The 21,513-nt window shown below is 41.5% G+C and overlaps 1 long non-coding RNA gene across 4 annotated transcripts in view; it reads right to left on the minus strand.

Annotated features, from left to right (window-relative positions):
• Positions 1–21,513, minus strand: part of LOC109025966 (uncharacterized) — a 68,343-nt gene that overhangs the window by 33,687 nt on the left and 13,143 nt on the right. The gene's annotated exons all lie outside the window — the stretch shown is intronic.

The following is a 21,513-nucleotide window of genomic DNA, read 5'->3' on the forward strand; positions in this document are numbered from 1 at the left end:
AATTAAGAGGAAAACTTGGACGATTGAAGATGGTACCATACATCCAGGCTAATGATGTTACTTTAAAATATTTCTTATGCCTGTCACAGTGGCTCACTCCTGTAATCCCAGCATTTTGGGAGGCTGAGGTGGGACAATTGCTTGAGCCCAGGTGTTCAAGACCAGCCTGAGCAACACAGTGAGAACCTGTCTCTATGAAAAATAAAAAATTAACCAGGCGTGGTGCCATGCTCCTGTGGTCCCAGCTGCTCAGGAGGTTGAAGTGGGAGAGTCACTTGAACCCAGGAGGTTGAGGCTGCAGTGATCGCACCACTGTACTCCAGCATGGGCAACAGAGGGAGACCCTGTCTCAAAAATAAAATAAATAAAATATTTCTTAAATTATGAAACTTTTATCGCATTACCAAAACTTTAGGGAAATAGAAAATAGAAAAAACATCCCCTGAGTACAACACAATGACTATCATTTTTGTTTATTCCCTTGCAATATTTTTCATAGGCATTTTTTTGTTAAGATATTTCACATGCCATAAAATTCCCTCCTTTAGAGTGTACACTTCAGTGGATTTTAGTATATTCACAAAGATGTGTAAGCATCACCACTCTTTTAATTCCAAAATGTTTTCATCCCCCACCCCAGAAAACATGACGGCAACCCATTAGCAGTTACTGTTCACCCCCACTCCCTCAGCCAAAATCTACTTTCTGTCTCTGTTTGTCACAGGCATGTTTTAAACCCATTTGAATTATAGAAGCCTTCTTTGTTTCATTTAACTGTCTATCAGAAACAAGCTTTCCATAAGTGAAGAGTCTTCAACCTTTTGTACAGAAAATCAACTCTAAAATGTTTGCAGAGGGCAAAATATAAAAGGAAGAAAAACAGAAAGAAAAAGGGTCATTCCAGGATACCAATTAAAAGATGAAAATGTACACAATTTATTAGCGAGTATACAACACAGGTCAAGAAGTGAATAGGGATTCTTTGATTCTTTCACTTTCTTAGTAAAAAAAAAAAAAAAAAAAAAAAAGAAATAAATAGGGCCAGGAGCGGTGGTTCACGCCTGTAATCCTAGCACTTTGGGAGCCAAGGCAGGTGGATCACCTGAGGTCAGGAGTTCGAGACCAGCCTGGCCAATATGGTGAAAGCTCATCTCTACTAAAAATACAAAAAATTAGCCAGGCATGGTGGTGGGCACCTGAAATCCCAGCTACTCGGGAGGCTGTGGCAGGAGAATCCCTTGAATCCAGGAGGTGGAGGTTGCAGTGAGCCAAGATCGTGCCATTGCACTCCAGCCTGGGCAACAAGAGCGAAACTCCATCTCCAAGAAAAAAAAAAAAGTGAAAGAGCACTAGGTCAGATTATTGAAGAAAGGAACATTTTCTTGGGTCTGATGGTTTTACTATTGTGTTATCCTCAAAAAAATTTTTTGACCAAGGCAGTACATGCACGTATTTACAAAAAAGTCAACAATGCTGAAGAGCTTATTGTAAGAGGTAAGAAAGCTTTGCCAGTCCATCCTGCCCCCAACCCACCCCGTTGCCTTCCACTCAAGCCCTAGAACGAGTCTGACTTTTTAACGGCTACAGTTTTAAAAATTCTTCTGGGTGGTTACTTCCCTATCTCTAAATAATACAGTTATATCACCACTTCTTTATTTATCAGACAGACAGGCTTTATCTGTGGACTTCCTTCCTATTCTGATAGATGAGAACTTAGTTCACTTACACCCTCCTCCCTCCCAATATGGATGTCTCATTATTTTTAGTTCCTCTATTGTAATTTTAGGTAACTTATTTACTTGAATTCCTCTTTGTAATTTTCTTAATATATGAATATTTGCTTCCTGTTCTGCTGACTGTAACTTGTATCTCTCAAGTCCCCACTTTGTGTGGGTCTTCTTCCCTTCTACTTCCAAAATTCCGTCTGCATGTTGTTTTCTGTAAGATTTCAATAGACTAAGTGAAAAAGTTCAAAGGACCAGCACAATGGAATATGAAGTTTTAACAAATGACATTCAAAAAACTGTGAAGTGGTTCACGCACATAAGCAAGAAACTAATAGAGGAACACACATCCATCCATCATTCAGCTTTTTCAAATCTTAACATTATCACATATTTGCTTCCCTTTAAAAAGAGAAAGCATTGTCAGTCCACTGAGACCCCATGTACTATTGATTGTATTTCTCTTCTACCTCAATGTTCATCATTATATCAAAATTGCTCTTATTAACTCAGCATTTACCTTTCTACCACTTGATTTTATACTTTTGACACATACTTTGGCATCCATAAACATTATATATTAGGCTGGGCATGATGGCTCACTCCTGTAATCCTAGCATTTTGGGAGGCTGAGGCGGGTGGATAGCTTGTGCTCAGGAGTTTGAGACCAGCCTGGGCAACATGGTGAGACCCTATCTCTACCAAAAATACAAAAATTAGCTGGACATGGTGGTGCACACCTGTAATCCCAGCTACTTGGGAGGCTGAGGCAGGAAAATCACTTGAACTCGGGAAGTGGAAGTTGAAGTGAGCCGAGATCGTGCCACTGCACTCCAGCCTGGGTGACAGAGCGAGACTCTGTCTCAAAAAAAAAAAAAAGTATAATATACAATTTTGTATGTCACACTTAAAATTTAACATATTTATTGACACAATTTCATTCGTTAGACTTACCATTCCAAATATCATTTGATAGTGTGCCTATCATCCTAATTGCTTACTATTATAAATGATGCTGCTATAAGTACATTGGGTATTCTTAGCATAAATGGGGGAAGGGAATGCTAAGAAAAATTAGCAAATAAATTTTTAAAAGAAAAAAGATAAATGTGGGATATTTAGAATTTACCTTTGGATTCAGTGGAACTGGGTTCTGTCTCTTATACATTAATTATGTTTTAGCCTAACCTAATAGCTATGAAGTTCTGCTCACAGAATTAAAAAAAATCTGGAGACATTTATAAATGAGAAAAAGCATAGATGATAATAAAAAATATATGTGTACCTACAATTAATCAATGTTCATCACAGTTTTTTTTTTTTTTTTTTTGTAGAGGCAGGGTCTTGCTCTGTCACCCCGGCTGGAGTGCAGTGCTGTGATCATGGCTCACTGCAGCCTTGAACTCCTGGGCTCTGGCAATCCTCCTGCCTGAGCCTTCTGAGTAGCTGAGACTATAGATAAGGGCCACCACACCTGGCTAATTTTTAATTTTTTTTAGTAGAGATGAAGTCTTGCTATGTTGACCAGGCTTGTGGGAGTTCAGTCAGGCTGGTGGAAAAAATTTTAAAGATAGTTGTAAGAAATAGACACAAACCTTCTTGTAAGGCTGGAGAGGGTTTACATTGCTTCAGTAACAGATTTGGCTGAAAGCAGCCTAATCCTCTCTACCTTTAGCTGATAGCAAAAATGAAAATAACAAGGGAATGTGAGGAAGTTTATCTAAATAGCTTGCTTACTCATGTGGTCCTAAAACCAAACTTTGATCAACCTCAGGTGCATAATTGCTCTCTACTCGGGGGGTGAGCAATGTTAATTACCCTCTAGTGGTGTTTACTCGAGACCTTTGTCATTTAATCTGTATTAAATAAATGTGAACTTTGCTAGCTTATTGAGGTTATGCTCCAGATGCAGAGCAGAGCCCCTTAGCCAGACTGACAGGCAAAATATCTGTGTCAGTGTATGTCTCTCATCCATCACTGGTTCAGGGTCTGCGGGCTGGATTCCTGCACAGGCTGGTCTTGAACTCCTGGGCTCAAGCAATCCTCCCGCCTGAGCCTTCTGAGTAGCTGAGACTACAGATATGGGCCACCACACCTGGCTATTTTTAAAATTTTTTAGTAGAGATGAAGTCTTGCTATGTTGCCCAGGCTGGTCTTAAACTCCTGGGCTCAAGAGCTCCTCCTGCCTTGGCCTCCCAAAGTGCTGGGAGTACAGGCATGAGTCATGGTGCCCAGACGGACATTTTTTTAAAAATAAAGGAATACTCCTGAAACGCTGAAGTCTTCTTTGTACCCCTCTGTGATAACATGAATAGCCTCTTAATGACACCAAGGAGCAAGACAAGTTAGTCCCAAAGTAGCTCACATAAACGGTGATAAAGGAATGAGGGGTGGGTGTGATCTATGCAAAAAACCCTTACTCTTTAATGGGTTGCTGTTTCTAACACAGTTGCAACAGTACCCTACGTTGCTATAATGCATTATAGTTTTCAAAGTGCTTTTGTGGCCTCCATAATAGAGAGGTTGTGAGGTAAGCTTCAACCACGGCTGCCCCACTACCCAAGAGTGGACGCACAATGATGAATAGGTCAATTTCTGCCTCTTAGTTTCTTAGCTAGGGAGGGGCACTTACTGGAACAGCACAGAAAACAGAGTCTTTGGCCCAGTTGGGGAATCTTTATCAGGTTATGCTACTGCAAGCTTTCCTCCTGTTAAATGTGAGAGGAATAAATCCCTGTTCCTTGGATCAGTGTGACTCCGAAATAGCTGGAGGAGAGACAGCTTTAGGCAGGTTGAAACAGAGAGCTCCAGCATATGTACTTTTTTTTTTTTTTTTTTTGAGACGGAGTCTCGCTCTGTCTCCCAGGCTGGAGTGCAGGCTCGATCTCGGCTCACTGCAAGCTCTGCCTCCCGGGTTCACGCCATTCTCCCGCCTCAGCCTCCCTAGTAGCTGGGACTATAGGCGCCCGCCACCAGGCCCGGCTAATTTTTTTGTATTTTTAGTAGAGACGGGGTTTCACCATGTTAGCCAGGATGGTCTCGATCTCCTGATCTCATAATCCGCCCGCCTCGGCCTCCCAAAAGGCCGGGACTACAGGCATGAGCCACTGCGCCCAGTCTTAGCATATGTACTATTAAGAGAAAAGACTCCTAAGGGCTGACAAGAGAGCAATGCTGGGCATGGAGCATCTCCTCCAAATAAAGAAAGCAGCACTTTCTAAAGCGCAAGCCGATTTGAAAGTTGCTGAATCAAATGGAGCTTTGAAAATAGAAACAGGGGCTACATATAATACGATAATACTGGGCTTGCTCAGCTCCCACTTTTCCAGGGATCCAGGTGCACATTGCCGGGTCCCAGGCTGGTTGATGCTGGCAAACTATAAGACAAGCATGGAGAAGAAAATACATGGTGAAAAGTAAAGATGGAAGTCTTAAAAAAGAAGAAAGAAAGATATTTTTGGAATTAAAGTCAAAGGAGTGTGTGTGTATGTATGCATATACATACATATATATAATAATAACTGTACAGTAAGGTGACCCCAGTTTCAGCTTATTCAGGGGAAATCACCAATTATATCTACAATGTATAACAGAAGAAGCATGGCTTCAAGCCCTTGAACATTTAAGCTAGAGAAGCAAGAGTAGTCACAAAAGAAAGCCCAGTATTTCTTTTTATTTTATTTTATTTTATTTTATTTTAATTATTATTATACTTTAAGTTCTAGGGTACATGTGCACCATGTGCAGATTTGTTACATAGGTATACATGTGCCATATTGGTGTGCTGCACTCATTAACATTTACATTAGGTATATCTCCCGATGCTATCCCTCCCCTAGCCCCCCACCCCACAACAGGCCCGGGTGTGTGATGCTCCCCATCCTGTGTCCAAGTGTTCTCATTGTTCAGTTCCCACCTATGAGTGAGAATATGTGGTGTTTGGTTTTCTGTCCTTTCGATAGTTTGCTCAGAATGATGGTTTCCAGCGTCATCCATATCCCTACAAAGCACATGAATTCATCATTTTTTCTGGCTGCATAGTATTCCATGGTGTATATGTGCCACATTTTCTTAATCCAGTCTATCATTGTTGGACATTTGGCTTGGTTCCAAGTCTTTGCTATTGTGAATAGTGCCACAATAAACATACCTGTGCATGTGTCTTTATAGCAGCATGATTTATAATCCTTTGGGTATATACCCAGTAATGGGGTGTCTGGGTCAAATGGTATTTCTAGTTCTAGATCCTTGAGGAATCGCCACACTGTCTTCTACAATGGTTGAACTAGTTTACAGTCCCACCAACAGTGTAAAAGTGTTCCTATTTCTCCACATCCTCTCCAGCACCGGTTGTTTCCTGACTTTTTAATGATCGCCATTCTAACCGGTGTGAGATGGTATCTCATTGTGGTTTTGATTTGCATTTCTCTGATGGCCAGTGATGATGAGCATTTTTTCATGTGTCTGTTGGCTGCATAAATGTCTTCTTTTGAGAAGTGTCTGTTCATATCCTTTGCCCACTTTTTGATGGGGTTGTTCAATTTTTTCTTGTAAATTTAAGTTCTTTGTAGATTCTGGATATTAGCCTTTTGTCAGATGGGTAGATTGCAAAAATTTTCTCCCATTCTGTAGGTTGCCTGTTCACTCTGATGGTAGTTTCTTTTGCTGTGCAGAAGCTCTTTAGTTTAATTAGATCCCATTTGTCAATTTTGTCTTTTGTTGCCATTGCTTTTGGTGTTTTAGACATGAAGTCGTTGCCCATGCCTATGGCCTCAATGGTATTGCCTAGGTTTTCTTCTTGGGTTTTTATGGTTTTAGGTCTAACATTTAAGTCTTTAATCCACCTTGAATTAATTTTTGTATAAGGTGTAAGGAAAGGATCCAGTTTCAGATTTCTACATATGGCTAGCCAATTTTCCCAGCATCATTTATTAAATAGGGAATCCTTTCTCCATTTCTTGTTTTTGTCAGGTTTGTCAAAGATCAGATGGTTGTAGATGTATGGTATTATTTCTGAGGGCTCTGTTCTGTTCCATTGGTCAATGTATCTGTTTTGGTACCAGTACCATGCTGTTTTGCTTACTGTAGCCTTGTAGTATAGTTTGAAGTCAGGTAGCATGATGCCTCCAGCTTTGTTCTTTTGAGAAAGCCCAGTATTTCTAATATATACATATCCCTGACACACATATGCATACATATATGTATGTATGCATACATTCACACACATTTATACACATATGTATACATATATATACACACATTTGTGAAATAAACATTTATGTATAAACTGAAAAAATCAGCCAGGCACGGTGGCTCATGCCTGTAATCCCAACACTTTGAGAGGCTGAGGGAGGCAAATTGCTTGTTCTCAGTTCAAGACTAGCCTGGGCAACATGACAAAACCCCATCTCTACAAAAACTATAAAAAAATTAGCCAGGCATGGTGGCATGTGCTTGTAATCCCAGCTATTTGGGAGGCTGAGATGAGAGGATCACTTGAGCCCCAGAGGCAGAAGTTGCAGTGAGGCGACATCATGCCACTGTACTCCAGCCTGGGTGACAGAGCGAGACCCTGCCTCAAAAGAAAATAGAAGAATAAGGACAAACCAGAGCTTTCAAAAAACTCCATAATTTATTTCATTTTCACATAATAACTGCTGGCTAGATCCAACATGAAGACCCTAATTAGCATCTGTATTCCCCATTGTGTGACATTTTCTCTTTACCCCCTAGCTAGAACTGACCATACCCCCTCTGATAACCACAGAGGATTTTCATCTTGGCTGACATTTTAGCATGAACCACCATCATAATGTGTTAATATTTCATTTGTCCTTTCCCACTAGGCTTTGAAGTCTTTAGGATAAGAACCATGTTCCTACCTTCCCATCTCTGGCACCTGATGTGGTATTTGGCCAATGTAGGTACTCAGCACATCCTCGCTGAGTCAGCACATCCACTGCCAGTCACAGAGAGATGGGTTGTGCTGTTGAAGCAACTTCTTCCTACCATCTCAGCCCTTGCAGCTTGTTCTCTTCTTTAAGCAGACAATCAACACTATGGTATCTAATCCACAGGGGTTTTCTTATATTTTCTCCCATGCGGGACTAACTACCATCCCTCTTCCTCCAAGGCTAAGACACAAATTCTTCCAATGTGTTGTTAAAAAACAAAAAAGACTATTAGGGACCTAAGATTGTGACTGAAAGGAAAAGTTTTACTGCCAAGTGGGGAATCTGGCACAAATAGAGGCAACAGTCTAGGAGACCCTCAGGGATGAGGGTCTTTAAAACAGAAACACTGTAACTATCTCTATCCCACATTATGAAAGTAAAATGTCTGGGTGATGTTGATTGGCCGGTGAGGTCTGGGTTTGTTGTTGCATAATTCTGGGGCTCACTGGGCTGGTCACTTTGCACTATTGGGGCCATCTTGGGATTATGGTATCCAGGTGGACCTCAGGCAATCTGCCTGCCTCAGCCTCCCAAAGTGCTGGGGTTACAGGCATGAGCCACCGCACCGGGCCTCACTTCTCTATTTCTATGGAGATCGCATCCTACCCTTGTCTCCTAAGCGGTGGGTGACTACTCTCTTTGGCAGTGCTCCTTTGATGAGACAAGGGAGAGAAATGAAACTCCTTCAATGCCTACTATATAGCAGGAACCCTACCGCACTCAGAAACTTACAAACAACATTAAGTGGATATCACCATTTACAGAGGACACCACAGAGCTATTAAATGGTAAATTTGGGGTTCAAAGCCAAGTCTAGTCTGGCTTTCAAACTTTGGGTGATAGCCCTGGATGTCCTTCAACAGCCTCAATAGGCCACAGTGGCTCTCCCACTACCAGTGAGTGACCGGGCAGCTGGCTATGACACAGGAGGCCAGATATGTATCCCAACCTAGACTTCCAGGTCTTACAAGCCCTGGTTAGTTCACTAAGTGAAGGACTAGCAATTTGCCAGAGTCAAGAGAACTGCCCAACAGCATAAAATGCTCTCTAGTCAGGAGAAAAGAGAAAGGAAACAATAAAGAGAAAACTGTGAAAGGTTGAAGTATTGAGGTTACAAGAAACTAATTAACTATGTTAACCAAATATTGGTTTTGATAGTGGAAAAAGCAGTATGTAAAAAACACATACATGGTATAGAAAATGCCTTTTATGCTAGACTATACTGAAATTTAAATGAGGTAATGCACCTGAAAGTGCGTTACTTTTTTTTTTTTTTTGAAATGGAGTCTCACTCTGTTGTTCAGGCTGGAGTGCAATGGCACGATCTCGGCTTACTGCAACCTCTGCCTCCTGGGTTCAAGCGATTCTCCTGTCTCAGCTTCCCCAGTAGCTGGGATTACAGGCACACACCACCACACCCAGCTAATTTTTTGTATTTTTAGTAGATACAGGGTTTCACCATGTTGGCCAGGCCAGTCTTGAACTCCTGACCTGAGGTGATCCACCTGCCTCGGTCTCCCAAAGTGCTGGGATTACAGGCGTGAGCCACTGCACTTGGCCAAGTGCACTACTTTTAAAAGTTAAAGTATTATGCAGCCATGAGGGAATATTTGCGCAAGAAGAAAGCTTTTACAAGAAAAACTTGAAACATTGGTATTTTTGCCTCCTTTTTAACAACTAGAGTCGTTTCGGGAGTTGTTTCTTGTCGAAGAAACAACCCATGTTTATTTTCCCAGTATGGCAGGACCATGTAGGAAAGCAAAATTACCCCTCAGGAGAGGAAATTCTCTGACACTATAAGGCTCCATAACCCTCCTCTGAACTGTGGCCAACAAGATTGGGTAGCACTTTTTAAGGTAGTTTAAGAAAAATAGGCTGTGCGTGGTGGCTTATGCCTGTAATCCCAGCACTTTGGGAGGCCGAGGCGAGTGGATCACCTGAGGTCAGGAGTTTGAGACCAGCCTGACCAATACGGTGAAACCCCATCTCTACTGAAAATACAAAAATTAGCCGGGTGTGGTGGCGGGCACCTGTAGTCCCAGCTACTCAGGAGGCTGAGGCAGGAGAATTGCTTGAACCTGGGAGGCGGAGGTTGCAGTGAGCCGAGACTGTGCCACTGCACTCCAGCCTGGGTGACAGAGCAGGACTCCATCTCAAAAAAAAAAAAAAAAAGAAAGAAAGAAAAATATATAGTGAGCACAATAAAGCTGTATAATCTAAATCAAACATGACTTGCATGCCTGGAGACTTTGTCCTAGAAAAATATTTCCACCTAAAAAATCAAATTTTATTTTCTTTCTTACAAATATTCAATCTGCTTTCATCTCAGTTCTTCCTACCTTGTCAAACCTCTCCCCACATTTCCTATTCTTTTTCTCTCCAGCCTGATGTCTCTCATTATACTGCTTAAGAGAAATGTTATGTTACTATTCTTTTCTCCCAGAACTGTTTCTCTGGTTCTTTAAGGTGTCTGAGTACACACTGTGCCTTCTTCCTTTCAGCCCTCCCTTCTCCTTGTTCCCTGAGCCTTACCTTTACGACCTTAGAACTTCAAGTTCCCACTACAATTTTAAATATAGACTATTTTGCTTTTCCTCCTACTAGGGAGCTTAAATTGCCTCTAATTACACTGTTTTCCCGAGTCCTTCCTCTCCTTTGCAATTTAGATATAGCGCAGAAGCACATTTTGCTTGACTGTCCTCTGAACTGTCATGCTGTTTTGATGTGGTTCTATCGTCCAAGAGTCTTGGTTAAATAATAGCCCAGCACCCCACCTGTGTTTGAAAGAACTGCTTCACAGGCAAATCAAAAAGCCCATGGATCCGAAGTCACAATGGGCGTTGCTATTCAAACAGCACCAGATTGCTATTCAACGCTTGGCTGAAGAATAAATTTCAGTTTCATTCACCTAATATATTTCCTTCTATTTTGTAGGATGGTATGCTCTTACTTCAATTTGGACTTGTTCACAATTGAACGTTAACATAGCCTTATAGATTAGCCTGTTTTCATTGGTCCAGAGTATTCTCCAAATAAAGCAGGGTCTGTGCATTTTAAGCAACTCCCCTGAACAATTTCATGGGCATTCTGAAATTTGAGAACTACCTGAAAAGCTGTGTTGGAGAAAAGAACAACCAATGAATGTGGCAGGACAGAATATTGAACATTAACTTCCCTTTCCTCTTCTCCCATCTGTTCTCTTCCATTATCCCTACCCGTCCGCTCAGTCTCGTTATTCAGGCAACAGTTATTTTGCCTTTATTTCCCAAGAAAGGAACAAAAGTAAACAGAATTGCTTTCTGATTTTTTTTTTTTTTTGCATTTTAAAATGGACTTTGAAACCATAAGCAAAGAGGTGTTTAAGAGTCTTTCCAAAGCCAAAAATGAAGGTTTTGAAATTTCAAAGTCACTGCCTTGAAGAGACTCGAGGTTTGGAGTGTGTACAGTATGTCAGAGCTGGACTTTTCTCCTTCCTGAGACTAGATAACGGTCTGAATCCAAGACAGTTTTCATGATTTCAGAGGAAGTGGTCAAGCGGTCTGTGAGGTAGACCTTCTGCTTAAGAGCAGTCAGGAGGCCGGGTGCCGTGGCTCACGCCTGTAATCCCAGCACTTTGGGAGACCGAGGTGGGTGGATCACCTGAGGTCAGGAGTTCAAGACAAGCCTGACCAACATGCAAAAACCCCGTCTCTACTAAAAATACAAAAAATTAGCCGGGCCCGGTGGCACATGCACTCCAGCCTGGGCAACAATAGTGAAACTCCGTCTCAAAAAAAAAAACAAAAAAAAGAGAAGAAAAGAAAAGAAAAGGAGCAGTCAGGATATGTGCCTCCAAAGCTGAAGTAGACAGAAAGATACCAGAGTTCTAGAGGCCTGCCAGGCACAGCAGCAGCAGCAGAAGGAAGGTGTGGGGGAGAACAGGGCAGCCAGGCGTGTGCCACCTCCCAGACACAATTACTGGGAATGGAGGGCAAGTGGTGATGGGAGAAAATCTTGACTTAATTGATGTCAAGATTAAAGAAATGCCACCTGGTGGCATTTAAGTTCACACATAGGTAAAGAAAGTTATGCATTTACTGTGAAATTCATCCCACTATTTAGTAGAAACAGGAGATCTGGATTCTGGTCAAGAGTCTCTTTTGCCAACTGTGGCACCACTGAGCAGTGGCTCAGCTTTTGTGAATCCTGGGTTCTTCATTATTAAAATGGGGACATTAACGTTGGGTTGAGTATCAGAGATGGACATTTCTGCAGGTCAAAAATGGTTGAATATTTGCATTTTCATATGATTCAACTGAATACTTACTTCACAGGCATAAGGAAAAAAATAGAATAACATACTAACAACTGTCCCTGGAGTAAGTACTTAACAAATACATGATTTATAAAGAAGATATGTGAAAGATATTTGTAAGTACATGATTTATAGAAAGATATGTAAGTATGTAAACGCTTGTGGTCTAATGGTCACAGAATAATCTGAGCTTAATATCCCTGCTCCCTACCATACAGAAGGCAAAATGCCTATTGGGGGTTTTCTTTCTTCACCCTCTCCTTCTTTTTCCTCCTCCTCTTGACTCCTCCTCATCCTCCTCTTTCTTCTTCCCCTTATTAATGTCTAAAAAGGGGCTGAGCACGGTGGCTCATGCCTGTAATCCTAGCACTCTGGGAGGCTGCGGCGGGTGGATCACCTGAGGCCAGGAGTTTGAAACCAGCCTGGTCAACATGGCAAAACCCCATCCCTACTAAAAATACAAAAATTACACAGGTGTGGTGGCAGGCACCTGTAATTCCAACTACCCGGGAGGCTGAGGCAGGAGAATCGCTTGAACCCGGGAGGCAGAGGTTGCAGTGAGCCAAGATTGTGCCACTGTTCTCCATCCTGGGTGACAGAGGGAGACTCTGTCTCAAGATAAATAATAATAATAATAATAATTTCTAAAAAGGTAATACATTTTCATACTTCAAAAACCAAAATGTATAAAAGGAAATACAGTAAAAAATTTCCTATCATATCGCTGTCTAGAGTACTATTCCTTATATATTTTCCTGATTTTTGAGTATTTTAAAATGTGAGTGTTGGATATGAGTGTTGGATTTAAAAAGTTTTATGATAATTTGTGTATATTTGTGTCTGTGTGTGTGTGTGTGTGTGTGTATGTGTATAGTAGTCCAAGACTATCAGTTTATGAATAATAAGAGGAGACCCATGGAAAACCCGTCCGTTTGACCAAGTTCACTCAGATAATCAGCAGCAGGGCTTGGACATTAATTACAGTTATCCAACATCCTTTGAGGTCTCACATGACAAATTACAAACATGGAGTGTAAATGTAACCCACTTTGCTAGGCAAAAAAAGCCCTCTTTTTTTTAAAAAAAAATATTTTTTGGCTTACGGGCAACAGAAGCCAGGGAGACGTACAGTCAAACCTCATTTCTCATGGCTTTCATATCTGCAAATTCTCCTACTCATTAAAAGTTATTTGTAACCCCCGAATCAATACCCACAGCACTTTTGTGATCATTGGCAGACGTGTGCAGAAAAGAAAAAAAAATCGAGTTGTTGATTGCACACATTCCCAGCTGAATGTCAAGAAAGCAACACTCTGCCTTCCCACTTCGGCTTTCTTACTATATGTGTGTCCTTTTTCTGTTTATTTAGTACCATGTTTTTCACACTTTTGTTCTTTTTGGTGGTGATTTCGCTGTTTAAAATGGCCAACAAGTGTAGTGCTAAGTGCTGCGTAGGGTTCTTAAGCACGAGAAGGCTATGAGGTACCTTATGGAGAAAATATGTGTGTTGGATCAGTTTCACTCAAGCATGAGTTATGGTGCTATTAGCTGTGAGTTCAATGTTAACAAATCAACAATGTATGCTAAAGTGTCTTTAAACAGAAACACACATAAAACAAGGTTATATGTTTGGTTGGCAAAAATGTTATAACCAGAAGCTTGCAGAAACCTAACCCTGTATTTCCGTTAAGAGCAATGGTTCATTATTCACTAATTCAATGTTTACAGCAACTTTATAAACTATAACTACCATGAATAATGAGAATTGACTATGTTTTAGATCATAATACCTGAAGTGAAGTTTTCCATCATGGTTTTTAGTTCTTAGAGTCCATTTAAGTTTTTTAAAAATATGATAGCTATCCTATCACATCCCACATTCTTGAGATTAAAAAATTAATCTTTTATTTGGTACAGAAAAGGCTCCTGCGTGCATTTTTGGAGGGGCTGGACCACTGAGGAAGTCATGGTTGGCTCAAGTGGTTTAAATGTATTGCTAATTTCATAGCCTCTGAACCACTTATGAAACAATACTGATGATATGTCAGTAGCTATGTTTGCAGCTCCTTCAGGAATGCTTATATCTTTTACTGCTGGTAAAGAAGAAATTTATAGTAATAGATTTTTTTTTTTTTTTTTTAGATAGAGTCTCACTCTGTCACCTAGGCTGGATTACAGCGGCTTGATCACGGTTTACTGCAGCCTGGATCTCCCAGGCTCTCCTACTGTAGCCTCCCCAGTAACTAGGGCCCCCACACAGGCATCACCACACCCAGCTCATTTTTTTATGTTTTATAGAGACAGGGTCTTACTATGTTTTCCAGGCTGGTCTCAAACTTCTGGGCTCAAGCAATCCTCCTACTTTGGCCTCCCAAAGTGCTGAAATTACAGGCATGAACCACTGCACCTGGTTTATGGTAATCTTAAGTAGAGACTTATGAGTGCATATCATTGTATCACCAATCTGAGACTCAATTTTATCTTTCTGTTAATAGACAATGCAGTTTTTCTGTTAATTACAATGAAAATCAAGGGTTGCTTAGCAAGTTTTTACTCATAACTCCAGGTTTTGTGACTTATAACGAGAAATGGGTATAATTCTTTGTGATTCGTTAAAATGCAGTATTTCGAGGAGGGATAACATATAAAATTTAACAGTTTCCTATCATTATTTTTATCCTTTTGAACCACTGTATAGTACAGATAGACAAAGGCAGCTTTGGCCACTTACTCCTCAGTGTGACTAAGTTGACCAGATGTTTTCCAGACCACAGGTTCTGTCAAGAGACAATGTGGAGAGAAATGGGTAGGCAGGTATGGAAAGAAGAGTCAGAAACAGATAGCGAGCTAATCTCTACAAATGGCTCGTTATGGGTTGAGCTGTGTTCTCCTCCCCGCAAAAAGATACGTTGGAGTCATAATCCCCAGTACCTCAGAATGTGGCCTTATTTGGAGATTCGATATTTACAGAGGTAAGCAAGTTAAAATGAGATCACTAGAGTAGGCCCTAATTCAATACGACTGGTATCCTTATAAAAAAGGGGAAATTTAACCACAGATACAGACACACACATAGGGAGAGCGCTAGTGAAGGTGAAGTCAGAGATTGGAATGATGTAGCAGAAGCCTAGGAATGCCAAAGATTGCCAGCAAACCACCAGAAGCTGGGAGAGCCACATGGAACAGATTCTCCTTCACAGTCCCCTGAAAGAACCAACTCTCCTGACACCTCGATTTCAGACTTCTAGCCTCCAGAGCTGGGGTCAATGAGCTTCTCTCATTAAGCCATCATCCAGTGTGTGGTACTTTGTTACAGCAGTCTTAGCAAATGCATGGTTCCTCACTGGAACTATGCATTTCCATGCATTTATTTCATTTAAATAATAAAACGGATCCCCTTTGTGGCTTGTAGTTCTGTTCCATTTCAAAAATCCAGAAAAAAGATTTGTTCAGAAGCTCGACATGATGAACTGGATCTTGCCCAAGGTCATAAAACCACAAAACCCTTTACAGAGCACAAAAGTCTGATTTTTCAAAGCTTGTCTCAAAAGATGGGTCACTCCTTAGTCATTTAGGCCACTGACAACTGCCCTGGACTCTTTATTTATTTATTTATTTATTTAATTTTTTTGAGACAGAGTCTTGCTCTGTCACCCAGGCTGGAGTGCAGTGGCGTGATCTGAGCTCACTGCAAGCTCTGCCTCCCAGGTTCACGCCATTCTCCTGCCTCAGCCTCCGAAGTAGCTGGGACTACAGGCATCCGCCACCACACCCGGCTAATTTTTGTTTTTTGTATTTTTAGTAAAGACGAGGTTTCACCGGTTAGCCAGGGTGGTCTTGATGTCCTGACCTTGTGATCCACCCGCCTCGGCCTCCCAAAGTGCTGGGATTACAGGCGTGAGCCACCGCGCCTGGCCTGGACTCTTACATATAGTAAGCTTGACTTATTATACAACTTATAATTGATGCTTTCACGTCATGGGAAGATCAAATTAATGCAGACAGCGACTACTTTTCTGGTGGGACAGCAGCAGGGGTCTTGAGAGGAACAGCAGTGTTGACTGTTTCGCTACCTACTCTGGGTGCTGATTACATCTTTCTTTTGTGCAGGCAAATCCACTTGGAGCTATTTTGGGCTCACTGTGGGCATCATTCTTTGTACACTCTGCTCCTTTCCCCCATAGCTTCTCTATTGATGGGGGATTACTAAAGAATGAAGAAAAGAACAAAATGAAAGTGGCTTTTGAAAAATTTTAAATGACTGTCACTATGTAACATATTCATTATTTCATGTCTCCACTGGACATTTTGGAGATGTGAGCCTTGCAATACCTACATGAATGCTTCTATGATTATGATTATTGTTTTGCTCTTTGCCTAACAACTTACCAAGTATTGTCAACCTCAGCGTGTGAGATGAGGTCCACTCAAACATCAGGGCCGAAGTCAGGCAGTACAGTTAAGTGAATTTAATACCAGGAACTAGTTACAAAGGAGTTGGAAGGGCTGGAAAGCCAAACTGGAGAAGAAGGGGAACCCCAGAGTAACAATAGCAGGAAGCCTCTGCCATCTGCCTGTAGAACTGGGGAGGAGCTGAGTTAACAGAGTCCTGGACCCATTGCTGGGGAAGAAGAACCCCAATTGCAGAGGAAAAGTGGCCATTGTGAAGAAGGTGATGGTGGAGAAGTCGTCTGAATCAAAGGGGAGAGGCTATGTTGGCTCCTCCTCTTATTCTACCAGTGCTCCTTTATCTTTTTATCTCTCATTGTCCTAATTCCTTCTGGGCATGGTTAAATGAGCCCAGGAAATGCAGTTGGCAGGAATAAGCTTCCTGTGACATAGACAGAGTAAGAGAAGGACAAAAATAATGAATCTGAGAGCAAGCAGGCAAATGACCAGCACATTAAGCCTAGCACACAGTATGTTATACGGGACTTGGGGTAGCAAAAGATGAAGGCAGGTCAGAGAAGCCACAACTAGGGGATGGGCAAGGTCAATGAGGTATGACGGGTATTGTATACAGGAAGAGGGTCATAAACAGGAGTGGAGTCAATACAGAAGACTAACATATACACATCATAAATATTAGTAGAGAAGCATAAAATAGTCTCCTGGAGATCAGGGAAACAGGAAATTATAGATTTTCAGGATAATTCAGCCATATCCAGGAAACAGAACATCAACACACACAGTGAAGTAACAAAGAGTCAATAGGCTTAGAGTGGTACGATTCATTATGCACATGTAGGAATTCATTCCAAATAATAGGCTGAAATGTAGACATGAGAATCCAAAAAAGATGTTTTGTTAGTGTTTGCCAATATCTTAGCTACGTTTTTTTTTTGTTCAACAAAGTAAGTTAACACTCATATCTGCTTGGAAATTGTATTTAGGCCAGGTGCAGTGTCTCACGCCTGTAATCCCAGCACTTGGGGTGGCTGAGGCAGGAGGATCCCTTGAGCCCAGGAGTTAGAGGCTGCAGTGAGCGATAACTACACCATTGCATTCCAGTCTGGGTGACAGAACAAAAACCTATTAAAAAAAGAAAAAAAAAAAAAGGTCGGGTGCGGTGGCTCATGCCTGTAATCCCAGCACTTTGGGAGGTCGAGGTGGGCGGATCACGAGTCAAGAGATGGAGACCATCTTGGTCAACATGGTGAAACCCCACCTCTACTAAAAATACAAAAATTAGCTGGGCATGGTGGCATGCACCTGTAGTCCCAGCTATTCAGGAGGCTGAGGCAGGAGAATCGCTTGAACCCGGGAGGTGGAGGTTGCAGTGAGATGAGATCGCACCACTGCACTCCAGCCTGTCGAGACTCTGTCTCAAAAAGAAAAAAAAGGGAAAAGAAACTATTGAAATAGCTGATATTAGTTTGCTTACTTGTCGTTACTCTTTTTCATGATGGTTATAAAGAAAAGTTATAACTATTTGAATTTTCTGCTGATTTGAAATCTCTATAAACAGTACATTCCTTTTTGGTACTCAGAGGGCACTTATCTGCAAGAAAGGCAAAGAAAATGGAAAAGTTAATGAAAGAGGAATCATCCAATCCATGAACAGAATGAAACTACATACACAGTGAAGAAACTTACTTGTCTTACATTTTCTTCCTTATATTACTTATCATTCATGGTAGTGACTACTTTGGGGCTTGAGTAAAGCTTCTCTAATTTATTCCATGTAGCATAATATGTGAAAAAGACAAATAGATACTTTAGACATGATAATAACACTTTATTTTTTATTTACTTGTTTATTTTGAGACAGAGTTTTGCTCTTGTTGCCCAGGCTGGAGTGCAATGGTGCGATGTCGGCTCACTGCAACCTCTGCCTCCTGGGTTCAAGCGATTCTCCTGCCTCAGCCTCCCAAGTAGCTGGGATTATAGGCACGCATCACCACGCCCAGCTAATTTTTGGTAATTTTAGTAGAGACAGGGTTTCTCCGTGTTGGCCGGGCTGGCCTCAAACTCCTGACCTCAGGTGATCCACCCGCCTTGGTCTCCCAAAGTGCTGGGATTATAGGTGTGAGCCACCATGCCTGGCCCATAACACCTTATTTAAAAATAATCTGTCTGGATCCATACAACTTGTCTGGATAACTAAATTGAAAATTATTCCTTGTTTTAAAGTAATTCAATTTAAAATTTTTAAATTTTTTTGTTAATCAAGCACTTTTTGGTGGAATCTAAATTAACACATGTAGGAGATGCCTGTTTCACTAATTATACAGGCATCTTGCAGTAATTAATGTCTGGGAGGAAGGAATGTCTTTTGCTTACTCTCTTCTTCTTCACAAAAATGTGAATTTTGGAAAGTAATAATGGAAGCATGTAGAATTATAGAAATACAAATGTATATAACTATCACAAAAAAATGAGGCCAAAGGACTATTCAGATATAATTAGGCTATGGTAGCTGTAATTATCTAGGAAATTAATAAAATTCATTCACCTAGAAATTATTAGTGAGCATCAAATATGTGTCAGCACTAGGCTAGGGTCTGAGAACGTACAGATAAATCATAGTTCTGGCTTCAGGGAGTTATATAGACTAGAGATAAAACCTAACTACAGGGGCTGGGCACGGTAGCTCACACCTGTAATCCCACCACTTTGGGAGGCCAAGGCGGGTGGATCGCCTGAGGTCAACGAGTTGGAGACCAGCCTGGCCAACATGATAAAATCCTGTCACTACTAAAAATACAAAAGTTAGCCGGGAGGTAGTATGTGCACCTGTAATCCCAGCTACTCGGGAGGCTGAGGCAGGAGAATCTCTTGAGCCTGCGGTGGAGGTTGTGGTGAGCTGAGATCACGACACTGCACTCCAGTCTGGGCGAGAGAGTGAGACCCTGTCTCAAAACACAAAACAAAACAAACAAAAAAACCAAACCTAACTACAGGGCTATGAGAGATGACTACTGGCAAGGAGCCACAGGTAGAACAAAGGGGATGTGTCCCCAGGCAAAGGGTAGTCAGCAAGCCTGCAACCTCAGGGTTCCCGGATCTGAGCCTCTGGCTCTTGGCTAGGCAAGCCCCAAGCCTTGGCCTCCTGCCATGGCAAGCTCCAGCCTGGTCTCCCACCTTGAGCTAACATTCATATGTTGTAGACACAGCCACGCTTCCTGCTTACCTGTCACTTCCAGTTCTCGAAGGCACCCTTTTCAAATTAAAATCCACCCCTTTTCACATCAAACAGCTCATCTGGTCCTGTGGATTACATTTCTCAGAAATGCCTCTGAACATTCGCCTCCTCTCCACCCCCACTGCCTCTGCTACAGTGCAGGTGCTCGCCATTTCTGATTTGTTCTGTCACACACTCTCTTATCAGGTCTCCCCATCTCCTGTTTTGACATGCTGTAAAGCAATTTGCCACTGGAAAAAAGGGCTCTTTTTTTTTTGAGACGGAGTCTCGCTCTGCTGCCCAGGCTGGAGTGCAATGGCATGATCTCGGCTCACTGCAACCTCTGCCTCCCAAGTTCAAGTGATTCTCCTGCCTCAGCCTCCCTAAAGTCTGGGATTACAGGTGCATGCCACCAAGCCCGGCTAATTTTTGTATTTTTAGTAGACGTGGGGTTTCACCATATTGGCCAAGCTGGTCTCGAACTCCTGACCTCAGGTGATCCACCCGCCTCGGCCTCCCAAAGTGCTGGGATTTCAGGTGTGAGGCATCGTGCCCTGCCTCTCTTTCCAAAGTATGTTATTATTTTTCCCAAGACCCTTTGACGGATCCTCATTTCCTACACACAGTGGTTCTCAAACTTGGATGTACTCCAGAATTACATAGGAAATTTTTCATTTTTTTAGACGAGGTCTTGCTATGTTTCTCAGGTTGGTCTCAAACTCTTGACCTCGTGTGATCTTCCGGCCGCAGTCTCCCAAGTAGCTGAGATTATAGGTGCGTGCCACTGAGCCCAGCTGGAAATTTTTTTAAAACACAGATTCCTCCGAATCAAAATTTCTACAAGTGAGGTCTGAGCAATCTGTATTTTTAACAAGTTATCCAGATGGCTCTTTACTGTCAGTCTGGTTCCAGCTGAGGGAGTTCTAGAATTACAAGGCAAAGTCCAAACTTAGCACACAAAGTCATTCACATCAACTCTTCCCCTGTACACACCCTATGTCATAGCCAGAGTAGTAACCCATTTCTTAAACACCCAGGGTTCTTTTAAGTCTCTGTGTCATTGCATGTTATTTTCTCTAGAATTGCCTTTAACCTCCTTTCCACCCTGGAAAGCATTCCCTAAGCCATCTTTGAAGCTTTCTTTGATCTCTAACTTACAGTCCTCCTCTCCTTCTAAAGCCCTGTGTTAATCACGTGTCATGGTGTACTTTAATTTTTACTTGTCTGTTTCTCTTTACTGTACTTTTGACTTCAAAGGGTGGGGCTGCAAATTAGTCATTTCCTTAGAGTCCAGCCTTGTTCCTAGTTCCTAACTGGCACTTAATATAAACGAATGAATGAATGGACAAATGAAGAGAATGCTAGTTATGATAAAGAATTGGCCGTGTATGAGACTACTTCTCTTTATGAACTAAATAATTATATGCCTTTCAATAAAATACTATTACATGTAGCTAGCACAAGCTCATCAGCATTTGAGATGATATGGAAACCAAAATAAACAAATGCTACCACAAAAACATAATGACTGCTTTCCCCCGTGCAGGACTGATGGAATCATCAAACATTGAGATTAATGTAATGTTTGGCAGATGTCCAGTGTTTTTATTTTTCATTTGCCTTTGTGTTCATTTATGGACTAACAGTATAATAAACACACACACACTCACAGTACATTTTTTTTTTTTTTGCAAAGCCCAGTTTTCTTCATTGCATATCTTTGTTTTCTTCATGTATCCCCTTACTTAATGTTGGTAGTATTTTTTTTAATGAAATATAAATCCCTAACCACTAAGCAAGAAATGAGACTCTTAATTGCATTAGTTTACAGTGCAATGTGAGTGTAAATAGTGTAAATTGAATTTTTAATGGACTTTTTTTTTCCCCCTGTTTTTGCTTGCCTTACATTCATTATCC

This window comes from Gorilla gorilla, chromosome 11 (genome assembly GCF_029281585.2).
Source record: "Gorilla gorilla gorilla isolate KB3781 chromosome 11, NHGRI_mGorGor1-v2.1_pri, whole genome shotgun sequence".
Lineage (NCBI taxonomy): Eukaryota > Metazoa > Chordata > Mammalia > Primates > Hominidae > Gorilla > Gorilla gorilla.